This window comes from Rousettus aegyptiacus, unplaced genomic scaffold, assembly GCF_014176215.1.
Source record: "Rousettus aegyptiacus isolate mRouAeg1 unplaced genomic scaffold, mRouAeg1.p scaffold_m13_p_2, whole genome shotgun sequence".
Lineage (NCBI taxonomy): Eukaryota > Metazoa > Chordata > Mammalia > Chiroptera > Pteropodidae > Rousettus > Rousettus aegyptiacus.
In genome coordinates, this window is record NW_023416295.1 from 168,612,421 (window position 1) to 168,628,924 (window position 16,504).

General features: G+C 45.1%; 1 long non-coding RNA gene, 1 other non-coding gene and 1 pseudogene across 2 annotated transcripts; 2 read left to right on the forward strand and 1 right to left on the reverse strand.

The window, feature by feature from the left end:
• Positions 1–1,528: 1,528 nt before the first annotated feature.
• Positions 1,529–1,631, forward strand: LOC118614434. Its single transcript, XR_004956039.1, has one exon. It is a non-coding gene; the product is annotated as a U6 spliceosomal RNA (small nuclear RNA).
• A 3,382-nt stretch (positions 1,632–5,013) lies between these two features.
• Positions 5,014–7,788, forward strand: LOC118613803. Its single transcript, XR_004955890.1, has 3 exons — positions 5,014–5,182; positions 6,285–6,361; positions 7,545–7,788. It is a non-coding gene; the product is annotated as an uncharacterized LOC118613803 (long non-coding RNA).
• A 3,864-nt stretch (positions 7,789–11,652) lies between these two features.
• LOC107519311 lies at positions 11,653–13,215 on the reverse strand (annotated as a pseudogene).
• Between the last annotated feature and the right edge of the window lie 3,289 nt (positions 13,216–16,504).

Sequence of the window (16,504 nt, forward strand, 5' to 3'; positions counted from 1 at the left end):
GACCACAGTTTCGGCTCATGCTTGAGAGCTCCTGCCTTCTTGATGTTCTGTCCTACAGACTTTGGACTTGCCTAGCCAGCTCCCACAATCGGATAATTCAATTTCATGCAAAAAAAAAAAAAAAACCCTTAATGTATCCTATTGCTTCTGTTTCTCCAGTTGAACTCTGACTGATACAGTGACCAAAGACCCGACAGGTGCCTGTGAGGGGGTGTCATGACACCCCTTCCTAGAACTGGGTTCAATGTGAGTCTCCTCCAATGGCAAGCTGCTACCCTGGGGAGAGCTTGAAAATCCCAAAATGAGTAAGTTTACAACATCGAAGGGAATGGAGACTCAATAAAGAAATTTAGTTCGGATATCAAAAGATGAAGAGATATTTTTTGCACTCCCAAGTTTATAGGCTAAGTAGATTTATACCTATAGCACCATTTTAACATCCTATACCTATTTCAAGGTGCAAGAGAAGAACAGAGACACAATGTCACTAACAAAACCGTGATAATCAGAGTAATACTATCTTACTGTAAGAGATTATCAGCTGTCCACTATTGTGCTTTATTTAGATCATCTAACTCAACCCTCACAACACCCTTGTGAAGGAAGGATGGCTATTAGCCCCTTTACAAAAGAGAAAGTGAGGTCTGGAAGGCTGAGGTGACTGCCCCACTGTTCCATGGCTGGTGAGTGAGAGTCAGGATTCAAGACCTGGCCTGTTTGCCGCCAAAACTGTACTTTAATGACTATGCTATACTGGTCTCTGGCAAAATGACTAGAATTTCCCCTTCGGACTCACCATTTCTCCTTCGAAGCTCCCAGAGACTCTCACATGTGCTCCTCAGCTACCACAACAGATCTCTTCTCCTTCCTGGCATTTGCCTTGTGTCCTTTGATCACCCCAGGATTCACTAGGAGGCTCCCAGATTCTATTGGTGTCTCTTCTCCAGGCTGAAGATGTTGCTTGTATCGTTGCCTCAGGGCTGGGTCAGTGATGCTGCCCCATTGGACTCCAACAGTCCTACCCAATGGTCACTGCTCCCTTCCTGACTAGCAGCACTGTTCGCTATAGCCAAAAGGTGGAGGCAACCCAAATGTCCATCAGCTGATGAATGGATGAACAAAATGTGGTCTCTCCATACAATGGACTATTTATTACTCAGCCATAAAAAGGAGTGAAGTACTGATACATGCTACGGCATGAATGAACCTCAAAAATATTATGCTAAGTGAAAGAAGCCAGACACAAAATGTCACATATTGTATGATTCTATTTATATAAAATATCCAGAATAGGTAAATCTATAGAGAAAGAAAGCAGACTAATGATTGCTAGGAACTAGTGAGAGGAGGAAATGGGGAGTGACTGCTTATGGGCATGGGGTCTCCTTTGAGGGGTGGTGAAATGTTTTGAAACTATATAGAGGTGATGGTTGAACAACGTTGTGAATGTACTAAATGCCACTGAATTATACATTTTTAAATGGTTAATTTTATGTTATGTGAATTTTGCTTCAATAAAATATATACAGTGCTTCGGCAGCACATATGCTAAAATTGGAACAATACAGAGAAGATTAGCATGGCCCCCGAGCAAAGATGACAGGCAAATTCATGAAGCATTCCATATTTTTAGATGTAATTAAGGTAAAGATCTCAAGATGAATCATCGCAGATTAGCATGGGCTCTAAATCCTACGACTCTGAAAGGAGGAGGGCACACAAAGGGACACAGCAAGCAAGGCCACGTGAAGATGAAGGTAGGAAGAGACTAGAGTTATGCTGCCACGAGCCAAGGAATACCTAAGGCCACCAGCAGCTGAAGAGGCAGAGTCTTCCCTAGAGCCTTCTGAGGAAGCAAGGCCCTACTGACACCTTGATTTTAGACGTCCAGCCTCTAGAACTACAAGAAAATAAATTTCTATTATTTTAAGCCAAGAATAAAAAGTAGAAATAAAATACACGCATACGTATGTAAGTAATGCTGGGTCATCCATGTACACTCAGTCATATCGTTTTTCCATCTGACAGTTTTGTCTTCATGTCAGCCCTCCTCTCTCTAGGAACTTGGTACAAGATCCTCCAGCTGGGCTAGCAGACGATTTGACAGCATTGCCACGGTCCGCTTTAAGTTCCCCTGCTCCTCTGGTCCCCATTGGGTCTTCCCTGGCAAGTGGGGAAAACTGCCGTTTGGGGCGCTCTCCCATCTGGACCCTTCTCCAGAGGGGATTGGAGTATCTAATATTTGTTGCAAGTAACAGAAACAAACTCTGGCTGATTAAGCAGAAAAGGAGCTTATTAAAAGGATAGTAAACTCACGTAATTGGTTGAGGTGCTGGCAGACCTGGAGGCAGGCTAAGTTTCCAGGATCAATGCCTGTAAACGGTCAGAGTTAGCTGGATGAGCAAAATGCCACTGCTGCTCCGCGATGACATTTCAACACCGAGAGTTTGACTGTAAACCGCGCGCCCGCAGCCGCCCTCACGGCAGAACCTTTCCGCAAGTTCTCACTTCCTTAGCCAAGTCTCCCCCAGGCGAATCTGATTGGTGGAACTGGGTCACGTGCCGGCGCCTGAGCCGCAAGGAAGGCTGGGAAGCCGATGTTTCCGTGTCCTGCCACAGGAAAGTGAGGCTCATAAGGCTGCAAATTTCTCAACTATCACAAGGTGCTGACAATGTAGTGGGTATAAAGAAAACATAAAAAATGGCAGATACATTATTCCTGGACTGTTCGAAGGACCATATGGCAGCCCTAGCTCATTGGACATTGTCTCATGAGATAACTTGGGCCTTGTGCAGAGACCCAGCCTGGCCAGCTCCGGTATTCGGCTGTCCGGATCCTTTACTCCTGCTCCTCCTTCGCCCCCAGACATGTAGGTCTCATGGGGCTGTCAGTCATCAAGTCCATCTGCCCTGCCCACCCCTAGTTATGGGGTAGGTAACAGACTGGATCAACCACAGTATTCCATTTCCTGACAACAATGATTAGTCCAAGGAGGGCCATGACCAAAACAGTGCCATGTAGAATTTTAGAGTTTTTCCCTGGGACCAATAAGATGCTGTATGTCGTGGGGGTGGGGTGGGGGGATAAACTCTCTTTCGCCCTGGAGTTGGTAAGCTGGGAGGAAATTTATTTCAGCAGGTGGCCACCTTCCCTCACCACATAAACCATATGCAGTAGGTGAAAATAAAGTCAGCCTAGGTGAAGCAGAGATGAGAGATGGTGAGACAGCCAGGAAAACATGGTTTCATCTCCTGGATCCCGCTAAGCCTGAAGTCATTTCATCTCTGACTTTCATCTACATGAGCCAATAAATTCCTTTATACAACTTCAGCGAGTTGGAGTTGGATTTCTCTCATAAATAAGACTTTGTAATAAACCACTCACTTTCTAATGGGAAATATGCTATGAAGCATTTTGTTATCTCATTTGATAAGCGGATTTTAAAGTAAGGAGGGAGCTTTAATAATAAAAAATGACTATTATCCCAATTTTACATAGAAGAAAATTTAGCCTCAGAGGGGTTAAGGGGCTTGGCCAAGGTCACACAGCTAATTGTGATCTGGCTTGAATTTAAACTCAGTTCCGCCTTTCTTCAAGTTCAGCACTGTTCTAGAATTCCGTAGTCAAATTTTATTTGCAGAACTAATTCCATTCTTTACAGTTATCCCCAATCCTTGGTAAACTCAGGCCTTTCAAAGCCAACTCCTGCTTCCTAATAACAATAAATAACTGAAATATCCTACGGGGTTATCCTTCCTGGAGTGTTTTCATTTTCAAAACGTGCACAGGTATAAAGCTTTGAAGTAGAAATTTCAAATACTGATTGTGGATGTGAGGGACTTAGAGGTCCTGAAACCTGTCCCCATACCTACACTTATGGGATACCCTGACTGACCCTATGTGGGGGGGGTGGATTCCCTACTTTCCCTAGCTAGAATGCTTTACTGGGAAACTCAAAAATTTGGGGGCAGTAGGGGACAGTGTCAACATGTTTTTGGAGCCCTGTGTAATCCATGGGACCCTATAATTTGAGCACAGCCTCTACCAGGTTGAAATTCTCACCAAAACAGGTCAGTACCTGCAGGTTAGTTATTTGGGAAGGAAATGTGATAGAAAAGGATCATGGAAATTAATATCCATTGAACACAAGCCAAGGATGGCAAATAGAGTTCATCTCCACCCTCAATCTCACTCATGTATTGACAGGAATGCCAAGGCAGCAACCAAACTCAATCGGTAATGTCTGCCCTGGGTGCAGGATAGGGCTCGGTAGCCTGGCCCTTTCTGGCTATGAACCAGGCAATTTACATCGTTAACCCCAAGTTTTCATAACAACCTTTGAAGTGGAAGTTACTCTTCTTATTTTCCAGAGGAAAAAACCTCTAAACCCAGAGGTTTAGAGAGGATGTTACTTGCTTCTTGCTGCTAAGCGGATGAGTCTTTTAAAATGAATAAATAAACAACACACCACCACAACAAAAACATTACTTATCACTTACTGTGTGTTCCTACATGCAAGACACTGTGTTAAGCCTGCTGCATGTATTATCTTAGTTCATGTCCCAAAAGCATTTACATGTGGGGAAACAGGAGCTGAGAATCCAAGTGTGGTGTCCAGTGCCACCAGCTAGTGGGAGGCAGAGTGGAAGTGGAAGCGAGGTGCATCCAAGACCCCAGTTTCTACCTTCCTGTTAGTGGTTTGTTTTCATCATGAGCCACTGCTTGGTGGGGGAAGGGGATTCTGAGAAAGTGAAGGGCTACAGTAGGACAATATGACAAAAACTGACTTTAGCACTTATATAGACGCTTTCTAATAAATCCTGCAAGGAACATGGGTGGGTGTTTTCACCCATCAGGCTTCTTAAGGGCAGGCAGGCCCTTTTTTTAAAGCCTGTCACCCCACTAAGGCTTTTTGAGCTCCCCTCCTCCCGTGGGGGCCAGCCCACTGCTCCCTCAGCCCCGCCCACCCTGGCCTTTTCCCATCCGGGTGAGTCAGAGACACACAGAACTTTCTACACTAGAAAGACACACTGGGAAAAATCCTTAGTGGTTTGTATCCAAAACATGAGGCCGCTTGGTGCTGTGACAGGAGCGTTGTCACTGCTCCTAGACAGGCGACCTTTGAGCCAGAAGAGGTTTCCTCATCCGGAAAGCAAGAAAGATGCCGTAAGCGACATCCAAGTGAGTGAGTTGCTCTAAATTGTGTGACATGCCTGAATCCAAGGACAGTCTTTGTCACTCTCAGACCCTGTTCATTCTCATTCCATCCCTCCATCTCATTCTCGTTCTTTCTCTCTCTCTTATTTTCGTTCTCTCATTCTCATTCCACCCCTCGTGCATTCTCATTCTCTGTCTCCCCCGTGGCTAATAAGTTTTCCATCATATTACTATGAAAGTTTTCAAGTAAGCAGCAAAATCGAGTCCATTTTACAGCGAGCACCCATATACCCACCTGCTAGATTCCACCTGGTTTGCTTCTGCTTGTGTCCCTGGTGACCACCGAGGCAGAGAGTCCTCAAACGTACCTCCTCGAGGACACCAGGGTGGGATTCATCAGAACCCCCTTCTTCCCCACATCGTCCACATCCCTCATGCAGCCCAGCCATCTTTCTGGTCTTCTAAATGTCCATGCCTCGCTGTGGCGACCCTGGATCAGACTGCCTCTCTCACAGGACATCAGAAAGGAAAGGAGCATGCCAGGTAGGAGGTGGGGCAGGGCTCCCAAGTTTCTCAAGAGGCCACTTGGTGCCAGGCACTGGCCACATACTACTATTTGTATAAATTTCTCCCCCAGAGAGGTGCAAGTAATCCATAATCACCGTAGAAACTTTGGGAAATTTCATGAAAGCCTGAAAATTTTGAGAGCAGTAGCTAGCATTCGTTAAGTGCCTACTGTGCGTTGGGCATTGTGCATGTCCCATCTGTGTCCTCGGCAACCGTATCTCATAGGTAGGTATTTCCTTAATATTATCTCCAATTTCCAGTTAAGGAAACTGACGTACAGAGAAGTTAGATGATTTACTCCCATCCGCACAGGTGGGAAGGGACAGAAGGGGGATTTTCATCACTAGCCTCCACTATTTCCGCAAATCCTGTTGTAAATGGATTAGGCATTTTCTGTGCACTAACATTGGAACATGCACATATATATTTATTTTAATAAAATTGAGATCATGGTACTTTTTAACCTACTTCTTTCACTTAAAATATTTAACCATTTCTATACACATACTAATCCTCAAAATAACCGTATCAAATAGACAATCGTTATTTGCATTTACAGATGAGAAAACTGAAGGCTACAGATTTAAAGATGGAAAATGGAAGCTCAGAGAGGAAAATGGCTTGCTCGAAGTACTGGTAAGTGGAGAGGTTGGAAGTGAAATGCCTGACTAAAGCTGGTACGCCCCACCCCCAACCTGTCTCCCACACCCGGGGGTGAGGCCACTGTGTACATGGGGTAGAGGAAACAGCAGCAAAGCATTTTCTCCAGACCTACCAAAATTAGATCACATTAGCTGGCAGCTGAGGCTTAGCTGCTTGCTTTTTCCTCCTCCCTGAAAGCCGGGGCTACTTTGCAAGGGTTCTGCATGCACATGTCCCCATCCAGTAGGGACATCTGCCTGTCCTTCAAGATGGAAAACTCTTCATTTCCCAGCAGAGCCCCCGTGGTTGGCCCATGTAAGCCAAGAGGGTGCAGGGGAGAAATTCTAGAGCTGTCCCTGCCTGCGGTGGACAGTGTTTCTAGCAATTCGACACACAGCAGAGCCAAACATTGAACACTGATTTTTGCAATGGAGAAATTAAAGCATTGGAAAGTCACCCATAAATGGGAGAGAGGGTGACCGTCGCCCACAGTCACTCAGGGAATGGGAACAGAGCCTAGTCTCCCAAATCCCAGGGCCCCGAAACCACAAGGTCAGCCACCCGTTTCTACTTTCCCCAGAGAATGTGACCACTCCCATTTGGTCTCTTCATCCCCTTGGCTCCGAAAGTTGGGGGAGGAGGGGATGTCCAGTTTCTGCGATAATCCATCTAAGGGCAGGTCTGGAGGGGACCTTCCACCAGTGTGGGACATTCGCACACTATTTCCCCAGCCGGCGGGCGCGGAGACCTCTCAGCCTTTTCCAGGTGTCTGAGAGTTTGCTGTATCTGTTATGTGACAGACAAGTGACAGGCTATTCTTGGGAGCTCCCTTGTCTTGGTGGTGTGCGTGGGTGGGTGGGTGGGGGAGGGGGTTCTGATACATCAGGGAACCCAATTATGCAAATTACCTTGGTAACCAATGTACATATGTGTGCGCAGAATTAAGTAAGAAGATCTACCACAATAATAGCTGTGGACAGCAGCTTCTAACCGGCTGCTATGGTTTAGATATTTAACACAATTATAAGATCCTTTAGTAGTAGTAATAATCAGGAAAATATCTTTTATATAGCGCCATAAAGAACTATGTGCCGGGCACTGTTCTCAGTACTTTATAAGTAATCGTACTCTTTACAGTGACCCTCTGAGGAAGGTACTTATTGTTTGCTTTTCACAGAGGAAACCGAAGCACAGAGAGAGGAAGCAAGTTGCCCAAGTCACACAGCTCAGGAGCGACAGATTCAAGCAGCCTGGCTCCAGCGTCTGGGTTCTAAATTAACAGATGGAACTGCCTCTTCTTATATCATTCCTTGTCCTTCTGTCACGCCTCACATTTTCGTGCATCTTCATAAACACCATCGAATTTGACTATCAGGATTTATGAGGAAGACATGCCAAGAGCAGTGTAGGAGCTCTCTCCTGCTGCCTAACTAATCACTACAAAACAAACATTTATGACCTCATGGTTTCTGTGGGTAGGGAACCTGGGTACAGCATAACTGGGCCCTGCAGCTCCGGGTCTCAATCAGAGTGACAGCTGAGACCATAGTCACCCCAAGATTCAAAGGCGGCAGGATCCACTTTTAAGCTCATTCGGTGGCAGCATTCAGATGGAGCGAGGACCTCGGTTCCTTGCCACGTGAGCTTCGGCACGGGGCGGCGCACAGCACGCAGCTGGCTTCGTCGAAGGGAGCAAGTCGGAGAGAGACAGCATGCCGGCGAGGCGGAAGTCACAGGCTTTTAAAAAGTTATTAATTTTTTATTATCGTGCTGAAATATACATAACACAAAGTTAACCATTATTTTTAAAAGTACGGTTCGGTGGCATTAAGCACATTCGCATTGTTGTGCAGCCATCACCACCATCCATTCCCAGAACTTTCTCATCGTCCCGAACTGAAACTCTGTCCCCATTAAACACTTAACTCCCCGCCCCCTCCTCTCCCAGCCCCGGCCACCATTCTATTTCCTGTCTCTGTGAATCTGTCTACTCGAGGTACCTTGTATAAGTGAATCATACAGTATTTGTGTTTTGGCGATTGGCTCGTTTCACTTAGCATGTGTCCTCAAGGTCCATCCATGTTATACCATGAGTCAGAATTTCATTTTTTTCTTTTTTAAAAAAATTGTATTAAAAACATACAACACGAAATTTGTGATCTTAACTGTTTTTAAGGGTGCAGTTCACCAGTGTTAAGTACATTTATATTGTGCCACGGATCTCTAGAACTCTTTTCATCTAGCAAAACTAAAACTTTTTAGCCATTAAACAAGGACTCTCCATTTCCCCCTCTGCTAGCCACTGTTCTATGTCCCGTCTCTCTCTATGAATTTGACTGCACTAGGTAGCTCATATAAGTGGGCTCATACTTGTCTTTTTGTGACTGGCTTATTTCTTACCATAATGGTTCAGCCATGCCATACCATGTATCAAAATATCCTTCCCCTTTAAGGCTGAATAATATTCTGTTGTGTGTATAGACCACATTTGGTCTACGAACATTTGGGTTGTTTCCACCTTCGGCTACTGTGAATGCGCTGCTATGAACATGGATGTACCAATATGTGTTGGAGTCTCTGCTTCCGGTTCCTTTGGGTATATACCCAGAAATGGAGCTGCTGGGTCGTGTGGTAGTTCTGTGTTGAAGTTTTGAGAAACTGTCTTGCTGCTTTCCACAGCAGCCACACCATTTCACATTCTCGCCAGCACTGCCCAAGGGTTCCAATTTCTCCACATCCTCGCCAATACTTATCTTCCATTTTTCTATTTTAATAACCACTCTGATGGATGCGACGTGGTATCCCATTAATGGTATCTCTTCTATAACCTGACTTCAGAAATTACATTACATCAGTTTTGCTGTATTTAAATATTTATAAGAAGCAAGTCACTAAGTCTAGCCCGTGGACAAGGGGAGGGGACCGTACAAAAGCCCAAACACCATCAGGCAGGATCACTGGAGCCCATTTTGGAGGGCTGCCTGTCATAAGTAGTAGTATTCTGTTCATGTATATTATTACACATTTATATTATTTTAAATATAAGGAAGCATATTAATGGATTTGGCACCATTTTGTAGTGGCAAATATATAAGCTTTGTGGCCAGAATGATCTGGGTTCAAATCCTGGATCCCTGTCTTCCCAGCTGTGTGTCCTTGAACAAGTGACTTTACCTCTTTTGGGCTTGACTTTCTCATTTGTTAAATGAGAACAAAAATACCTACCTTGAAGATTATTGCAAGAATTAAATGAAGTAATGTATGTAATGGATCTTACACATTGGAAGAGCTCAATAAATGATATCTAGTCCTCGTCATCACCACGGCAATGACAAAACTAGTGATCAGAGGTAGGTCCCTATGGCTTTCCCTGAGGGTGTCTTTATCAACATTACCACAAGGTGGCAGCTGCTAGGTCACTGGATATTTACCTCTCCTTGGTGGTTCAAGATGTGTGTACAGTAATCTCTAAGGGTTATTTTGGGAAGGGGGAGCATATGAAAGAATAATACTATAATCCCTATGTTGGGATTAAGCTATTCTTCATTCTCCCCTGCTCCGACTCCCATGAGCCCACATTCCACTGCTCTGAGGCTCCCACCTCCTGTGGAGGACACCCCTTCCTGGCCTGACTGCCCCTGACAGCCTCACTGCATACCATTCAAAAGGCTTTCTCAGGCCTCCCTGCCGTTGCTCAAGCTTTCCCTCTGCTTCTAGTCATCTTACGTCAGGTGTTGCCTCATTCTAGAAGCCTTTCCTGACCTTTCCGCCCAGACTCCAGGTAGCATACGCTTTGTCATCCACATTCTCTCCTGTCACAGCCCTTGATTCCACCCCCTGTAAATGCTGATCTCCTGTGGGTACAGGACCTGGCACCCAGTAGGACATGCAGGCTGACAGTCATTCCGTAAGTAGTATTTCTCTCCTCTGTGCCAGGTGTTAGGTGCTAGGGACCGCTGGTAATCTTTCTTTGGACAGATCGGAATCCTGGAAAAGAGAACCTCTACAGAGGAGAGCGTTAGCCCTTGATCAAACAGAAGGACCTCGCGCCTCTTTTCACTTCTTGGCAGCACTGCCAGATAAAATACAAGACGCCCAGTTAGCCTTGAATTTCAAATAAACAACGAATAATTTTTAGTATCGATATAACCGGTGCAATTTAAGATATTATTTAAGATATTAAATAATTTAGTAAATAATGAATTGAATGTCTTAAATATGACACCAGACATATTGATACTAAAAAATATGTCCTTTATCTGAAGTTCAAACTTAACTGGGTATAATGTGTTTTTGCTGTTGCCTTTTGGTTTGGTTTAGTTTTCGATAAATCTGGCAAAAGGCCTTGTTTGCAAAGAGGAAGCTCCAAGTGGCAGTGTGATTGCATCTCCACGAAGGGTCTAGAAGGCACAAGCCTACTCCTGTTGAAAACCAAACGTATTTTGAAGTTTAATAGGCTATTATTTTTTTAACCAGAAATCTCTTTTCAGCTGATTATATGTTTTCTGACCTTCTTGGTCAGAAATTTAGACTCTTATCCCAGAAACATTTGGTGCAACTTATGGAAAAAGCTTTGGTCTAAATGCAGTCATGGTGGGGGGTGAGGAAAGCATGGGAGGTGGGGAGAGGGTTCTTCCTGCAGGCACCCTTAGACAGGTTTAAATGCCAGTGGATCTTGATGGTCTTCAGTGCTAGAGGCTGGTACCTGCTGCTGCTCTCTGGCTGCGGTGGCTGCAGCCCAGACAGGTCACCCATTGCCCTGATTTCATGGATGCAGTGAGCCATTCAGAGGCTCCTCAGAGGCTGCACGCAAACCATCCCAGCCAGGTGGGCTGTCAGCTGACCCTGGACATTCCAGGGACACTGCAGTAGAAAGAGCACTGGATCTAGAGCCCAAGACACAAATCTGCCACCTGCCAGCTAGGTGATACTCATTCTAAAGTCATTCACTAATCTAATTATCAGCTATGAGAACCTTAAAAACATTATGGTAAGTGAAAGAAGCCAGTCACAGAAGATATATTGTATAATTCTATTTGTATGAAATGACAAGAAGAGGTGAATCCGTAGAGACAGAAAATAAATCAGTGGTTACCAGGCCTGGGGGAGAGGAAAATGGAGAGTGACTGCTAGTGGGTACGGCGTTTCTTTGGGATGATGGAAATGTTCTGGAATTAAGAAGCAGTGACAGTTGCATAGCTCTGTGACTATACTAAAACCCACTGAACTGTACACTGTCAAAGGACAATTTTATAGTATGTGAATTATATCTCAATAAAGCAATTGCAAAATATCTACGGCCCACCTTGATTTGCTTTATGTAACCTATAACCAGAGACCCTCTTAGAGAAAGCCAGGAAGATGGGTATTGAAAGGAATGGTATAAGCTGACAAAAAGACATTCCCAGTCCAATGCCTTAATGATATACTTTTTAAATTCTGAAAGTAGAATATGTTAATCAAAAATTATAAATGATATAGAAATACAACTTAAAAGTCTCCTCTCACTCCTTGGAGCGAGCCACTGTTAAAATATTGTGAGCCTCTGTATGTATTATGTTTTTTTTTTTTTCCTTTGACGAACTGTTTTATTGAATTTTGCATCAGTAAGATGTCTCTTACTGTATTCCAGAACCCCAGGATTCAGGGAGGTGTTAAAGTAGCAATGGCGAATTTGGGAATCTGGTCCCCCAAAAGTGCCTGCCGCTCTACCCCCGTTTCTGCAATGGCTGCCAGGCAGATCACCCCTCCACTGGAGCCATCCCACTCCATGGCCAAAGCGAAAGCACTGGCGGTGAACTGCAGACACCCTTCCTTAGTTATGCCTCCCCGGTAGGTAGCGCTGATGTAGCCATAAGGTAGAGGAGCTCCTGGAGCCTCCGATGACAGAGGACTGCCTTACCATCATGGCCGCCATGGGCACTGAGTACACCTGCCCGCCTTCTTGGGGGGTCCCAGCCCACAGTGATGACGCCTGCCATCAGGTCTTCCCGGGATCAGTAACACGTCTCCTTAAAGAGGCTGGCTGCTGTGTGTACCGGTGGAGGCTCATTCAGTTCAATTCTGTGGAAACCAAGCTGATAGGTAACAGCATCAGCTACTGCCTGGGTATCAGCTGCGGAGCCTGAGTGGCAGCAGAAAATACGATCATGAGTTGGGGCCAGCTTGTCAGTCACTCGAATGGCAATGTAGGACCTAGTGGTTGTTAGAGAGTCAGCCCCCAGAACCACGCCCCCGTCAAATTGCACGGCCATGATAGCGGTCCCTATGGAGACTTCACCGTTTTCCCAGTCAGGCGTAATGGCCTCTCGCCCCCAGGCTGGTACTGGCGCCACTCCTCTCTGTTAGAGGTTTTGATTTCAAGCAAAGGCACCCGCCTGGGGAATGTGAACAGCAACGGAACTCATTGCAAGGGTACAAGTTTGCTCAATTTTGACATCCTAGAGCTCCAAGGTCAGAAGCTGATCTGCTGCCTCACAAGGACCCTGCTCTTGGAAGAGGCAGTTCTAATTACTTCTCCTCCATCACTGAGGCACTGTACCCCAGAGCCAGAGCTCCCCGGGGCAGACAAACTCTTCTCTGTAGTGTCCACTCTGGGCCTAACTGGTGATTGCACAAGCTTGGTTGTCCAACACCAATCACTGTGACTGAGAGAAGTCAGTGCTCTGACTAGCCAGGCCTGAGTCCCATGTTCCAGCCATGGGGGTGGTGGGAGGAATACAGATTTACCAAACCACAAGGACAGAATGTGGGAAGGAACAGTTCTCCAAAGGGCACCCAGGTGCTATTTTCAGAAGACAGAACGAATGTATCTGGACAAAAGGAAGTGATTAATGTCCACTGTAGTACCTGTCTAGATAGATGATAAGTAGATGATGATAGATAGATAGATAGATAGATAGATAGATAATAGATAGAAGACAGAGCTGGAACTGGAGCTGTATACAGATATAAATATATAGATAGAATAAATTCATCTGTCTATACATAGGAATATCTTTATTTTAAAATAATATACCATTCTGTAACGTACTTTGTTTTTCTTAACGATATATTGAGGATGTATTGATATACATCGATTCTGCTGGTCCTTCCTTATCAGTACACAATCTCCTCATTCTTTTTTTCTCCCTCCTCCCCCACCCCTCCTCATTCTTTTTAAATACCTCCACGCTGTTCCAGTTTTAGATGTACTTTAATTTATCCAATTCCTCTCCTATTGATGGGAATCGAGGTTGCCTCTGATTGTTCATGGCCACAAACACCATTGCAGTGAGGATTCCCAGGTATTCCTGATGTCAAAACTAGACTTCCCCATCTATGTTCACCATACCATATTACGTCTCTCTGAAAAACTAGAGAGATGTTCATCAGAGCTCAAGGGAAGATTAGATCCCCATGGCTGGACTGGTCAAGGAGACTTTATGGAGATGGAGCTTGAGCTAATTCTTAAAAAATGAGAGAGAATTATCCAGGTAAAGAAGAAAATAAAGGGCATTCCAGGGAGAGAGAACCATATGAAAATGGTCTTCATGGACCCTCTGTACCCTCTATAGCTTGAATTCCAGTTGCTATTTTAGGTTGTTTTATCTTGAAATTAAGAAGTGTGGAACACCCATTTAATTGTGTTTATGGATTCTGTGGGTCAGAAATTTGGACATGGCACAGCCAGGACAGCTGGACTCTGTCCTACAATATTTGGGGCCTTAGCTGGGAAGGCACGAAGGCTTGGGGTGGCTTGGCAGGTGAGGTCTGCAAGCATCTGGATATGTCTTCACTCGCATGCATGGCATCTGGTGCTGCCTGTCGGCTGGGGTGTCAGCTGGGCTGTACATGGCCTCTCCATACATCTCTTCCCATGGGCTAATTCGGGCTTCCTCATTGCATGGTGTCTGGGTTTCAAGAGTGAGTATCCCAGAGCAAGGTAGAAGTGCATGGCATTTTTATAATCCAGCCTCAGAAGTTACATAGTTGAGTTCTGCCATCGGGTAGTCACAAATGTCTGCCCCAGATCAAGGTGAGAAGACAAAGACCCTACCACTCCATGAAAGGAGTGTTAGGTTACATAAAAGGTATGGACGGCAGAATGTGTTTCAGCCATTGATGGAAAACACAACCCGCTTCAACACAACTCATCAAGATGTTGTATTAAAAGGAAACACCATCTGATCTTCGATCCTGACTGTGGGCTCCTGATAAAATATCAAGGCTGGACAGTGGCGGTGGGGGTTAATTCTGTGACACTCAGCAACACTTCTTTAAGTTATCATTCTCGAGTGTCGAACCCAGATGGTAGACTGCGCACGTGCTTTTACTACTCCTTTTATCTTCAATCTCTAGCCATGACAGAAAGAAATATTTTTTAAAAAATAGATTCAAAATAGAGTTGGAGAACTGAGTGGCTTTAGTGGACAGAAAGCATACGGAATGAGCTTATTGGAGGAAACACAGCCCAACACACATGCAGAAGGGGCAGGCTGTGAACAGTGGGAGTTTTCCAAATCAGAGGCTCAGTCTTGGGGTCATCATCAGGGTGGTCGTTTAAGAACTGACTTCTAGAATAACAGGCATGCTGACCCCTTTCCTTTGCTTACTTTGCCAAGCAGCGGGAAACAAAGGCACTTGGCCTCCGACCACAGCAACTCGTCTAGGACTTGGATGGGAAAAGCAAGAGACGGGGAGGTGCCCCAGGCAGCTAGTAGAACCCAGGATTATCTGAGGCCCTCTACTCCCATAAGACAACTTCTAGAATACTCTACTGCACTTTTTCTCTTCTCCGCCTTTGGCCCAGTCATGCAACAAATTTCCTTCAAATCAACAAAAGAAAACCATTAGAGAGAAGCACCGAGCTCTACAGAAGATGAACTAGCATTTAAAGAAATGAAGGAAGTTTCACGAAAGTCGTTCAGTGTCCTCAGAGGGATATGGGACGAATGATGCACCAATGAAACAAGACAAAGTACACGCCCTGCCCATGTCCCCTCACCTTTCCCACTTTGGTCCACAGTGAACTGATCCCAGCTCCCAGCACTTGCATCTCTTTGCCTTTTTGTTTTTGTTTTTGTGCCCCCTTATGGCTTCGAGTCCTGTTTGCCAAACGTCTGGCCTGCTGGAAGTGCTGAGGCGTTTACACCCCTTATACTAGAAGCAGCCCTCAACCAATGACCCGTGGACTTGGTAGAAATGCTCCAGCTCCCTCACCCTGGGGTGGCTTAACTCTGAGATATGTGTTCGACACTGGTTCCCAGGGTTCGCAGCATGGCTAAGTGTGGTAACTGACTCGATCCTGCACCCTTCACGAGCTGCCTCCCCTCCCCCATCTCGCTTCCTCGCTCCCCTGCAGGTACTTCCTGGCATCATCTCCCAAATAAGCCTCACGAACTCAAATCATTTTTTAAGGGTTTGCTTATTAAGAGAACCCAAACTAAGTCTGAGAAACAGACAATTATGAAAAAAAACATGGGTAGACAGAGTGGCTGACATACTGAGCATAGATAAAGAGTTAGGAGAATATGGACAAAGCGTGAGAAAATTTAAGTGGCATGGATGATAGATCCGGAGATCTCAGCACCTGTCTAAAAGAACAGAAATAATTCAAAGGAAGAACTAATTCAAGAAATAGTAGAAGAAAATCTTCCCTGGCTTAAAAAAAAAAAAAAATCATGAATCTTTAGATCGAATGGGTTATAAAAGAAGAACAACTTATCCTGATGAAATTCGCACAACGCCTCGGGTAAGAGAAAGTCTGAAAAGCTTTGAAAGATAAAAAGCAGGTTTCTTAAAAAGAAGGGAATTTTGATAAGACCAGAAATTGCATCGGCAACACCGAAGGCTGAAAGACCGTGGAACAATCACTTTTAAGTTCTGCGAGAAGGTGTTTGGAACTTAGAATCCAACGCCTAGCCAAAAAAAATCATTTATAAGAGAAGAGAAAAGAAAGACGTTTATAAACACACCAGAGCCTAGATCCACAGTCACTTTCGACAAAATGAAAGTAAATCCAAGAGCAAGGTTTGTGGTGCAAAGAGCAGGCAGCTGAGACCCCACCATTTTCCGGACTCACGTCTCCACGCGCGGTGGCCACTGCGGGGACCCGCGGAGGCCGTGCCCTCCCCTGAACTCTTTCTCGTTTCCCGT